Source organism: Schistocerca cancellata, chromosome 11 (genome assembly GCF_023864275.1).
Source record: "Schistocerca cancellata isolate TAMUIC-IGC-003103 chromosome 11, iqSchCanc2.1, whole genome shotgun sequence".
Classification (NCBI taxonomy): domain Eukaryota; kingdom Metazoa; phylum Arthropoda; class Insecta; order Orthoptera; family Acrididae; genus Schistocerca; species Schistocerca cancellata.
Window position 1 is genome coordinate 121,454,764 of NC_064636.1, and position 3,306 is coordinate 121,458,069.

Genomic DNA, 3,306 nt, shown 5'->3' on the forward strand with positions numbered 1-3,306 from the left:
CAATCAATACATACTGTTATTGTTAATTGTAGGCTTTAACTCAATTTTGCTCTCATAAATTTTTTTAGAACAGTAGGCCTATCCTTTTGAAAACAATCCTTTTCTAATTGCACTGTATCATTAATTGAGAAATACGTTACTTGTGAGAAATTTCAGTCGCTTACAAAACTATATTTTCGCAAGTGTTTTTGGATAACTTATTTCGTAGAAAATCAGTGTTTGTCATTCACAGTTACTGCCAAAGAGTAGATCACCCCAAATTTCACGGTGTATCGACGCAAATAAACGTGCATTTTTGAGAATTTTCAGAAGCTGCTTGTCATGTGCATAACCTAACTTGTTGTCAATCAAAGTTTGTGATTTAGGTACTGTAGCAGACATATAGTTTTCCATTAAAGAACGTACATATTACCTACATTTATCATAAATTAACTCCATTTTAAAGTTTCCTAGTAGCTATAACTAACCCTAAAAATTTTTCTCTCTTGTCTTAATAGAAATATCGTTCTCTATGTTTGCTTCAGTTCTTACGGGAATTAGTAGCTTTATAGCTCAATGGACATAAAAGATAATCAGCAGGGTTAATTTGAAATTATTTGTTCACTGTCCCGCAATACATTGCGCAAGCCAAAATTCAGCCCTGCAGTGAATGCTATTCTCAGTCATGGGATGAGCTGGTTGAATTTTGTAGGCAGCTGTAAATTGCCTTGACAACTGTCAAAGGACTGTCAGACGCTGCTTATAAGTGTGATGAAGAGTTACCGAGAGTCATATACCTGTGGTGCCAGTATCAATGGCGACTCAAGAACTGTCCTCTTCTATGGACCCTGTCTCCTCTGCAGAGAGTACAGAATCTCTCATTACTCGTGCACTACACTGTCAGTGGCGTTTCAGTGGTAGATCCAGGCATCCTCCACAGTGTCAACAGGGACCATGGAGAACTCAGGGTATTGTACTGATACCCTAAATATCAATTTCGAGGTGCTGTCTTTCACTGAAATTGAAACTGAAACTAAGCCAGTGGGATTCACTTCACCTGTTTTCGGGAAACCTTTTTTGTCCAGTGTCAGTAGGAGGTAAACGCAAAAAGGTAGAGGTGTTTGAACTGTTGGTAGTTCAATTGTACAGGGAATGGTGGTACCCCTTAGGGAAATGGCAGCAAGGGACAGGAAAGGGCATGAGGTGCACCCAGTGTGTATATCTGGAGGCCTCATTCAACATATTGAAGAGGCTATTCCAACAGCCATTGAGGGAATGAGGTGAAAACAACTGCAGATTGTTGCACATGTTGGAATAAATGAAGCCTGTTGTCTGGGCTCTGAGGTCATACTGGGATCATTTCAGAAACTGATAGAGACAACTGAGAAGACCAGCCTTGTGCACAGACTTTCAGCAGAGCTCACAATTTGCAGCATTATCTCCAGAACTGATTGTGGATCATTGGTTCAGCACTGAGTGGCAGCACTGAACCAGAGACTTCAAAAGTTCTGTGACAAGCTAGAGTGCTACTTCCTGGAGTTATGCCATTGTGTGGATAACTGTAGGGTGCCTCTCGATGGGTCAGGTGTGCACTACACATCAGAGGCTGCTATCCAGGTAGCTGACTGTATGTGGAAGCAAACAAAAGTTTTTTAGACTATGCGACCTTCCATGCAATCCTGGGAACAAGAATTGCAGTAAATCCAGAAGTAGTATCTGTGTAAAATCGAAACAAATGCCTCCCACAGGTGAGAGTATTAAAATCCTAGTGGTTAACTGCTCAAGCATTCGCAACAAAGTGCCAGAATTCGAAGCACTACTGAAAAGCAATGAAGCCTCCATAATACAGAAAGCCATTTGAAACCTGAAATTGATAGCAATGAGGTTTTTGGGGAAAATTTAAGTGTACATCGTAAGGACAGGCTAACCGAAATGTAAGCAATGTTTTTGTCACAGTACTGAAAAACTGAAATCCACTGAGATAGAAACTGAAGCTGGGTGAGAGACTGATTGGGCAAGACTCAGTATCAGAAATTGAAGCTAGATGAGAGACTGATTGGGCAAGATTCAGTATCAGTGGTTGACATGAAAAGGTAATTGGACCCTCTACTCCCTACCAAACTCATCTGCTGATGTAACCGGAAACTTAAGAGAAAACCTCAGTTCACCTCTATGTAAGTTACCCAGTCATAATGTAATCATTGATGGAGACTTCAGTCATTCAAGAATCAATTGAGAAATTATAGTTTTGTTAGTGGTGGGCATGATAAGTCATCCTGTGAAACAGTATTAAATATCTTCTCTGGAAACTACCTAGAACAGATAGTTCAGAACCCCACTCATGATGGAAATATATTGTATCCAATGGGAACAAACAGAACTGATCTCTCTGAGGATGTCTACATCCAAACTGGTATCAGTGATCATGATGAGATTGTGGCAAGACTGATTACCAAAGTACAAAGGACAACTAAAACAAGCAAAAAGATATGTGTGTTCAGTAAACAAGATAAAAAATCGGGAGTGTCATATCTCCATGCGGAACTTGAAACTTCCAGCACAGGGCGGAAGCATGTAGGGGAACTATACCTCAAGTTAAAGGAATGGTTCACCATACAGTGGACAGATATGTACGCAGTACAACAGTTCGTAATGGGAGGGATCATCAATGGTAAGTCACTGTAACGAAACTTCTAAAGAAACGGAAACTAGTGCATAACAGGTGTATAACAAGGAACAGCACTATAGATAAAGAGAGGTTGAATGAAACACATTTCCTTATCAGGAGGACAATGTCCTCAGTGATTACCTTTGCAGAATATTGTCAAATGATCTTGTACAAAACCCAACGAGATTCTGGTTGTAAGTAAAGGCTGTTTGTGGCACCAAAGTTAGTGTCAAGTCCCTAGCGAATGAGACAGAAACTCAAACTGAGGGCAGCAAAGCAAAAGCTGAAATGCTTAATTCCGTTTCCAAATGTTCCTATTCAAAGAAAAGCTAGGAGAACTGCCCCAATTTAACCCTTGTGCAACTGAAAGATGAGTGAAATAATTTTTAGTGTCAGTGGCGTTGAGAAAGAACTGATTTCGTTAAAATTCGTTAAAATTGCACAAAGCTCTAGGCCCCAACGCAATCCCTGTCCGATTCTACATTGAAATTTCGGATGAGTTCCCCAAGTATTGCTCACATAGGGATCATGAGAACAGGATTAGAACAGTTACAGCATTCACACAGGTGTTCAATCATTCTTCACACGCTCCATATGTGAATGGAACGCGAAGAAACACTGATAACTGGTACAATAGGTCGCACCCTTTGCCATGCACT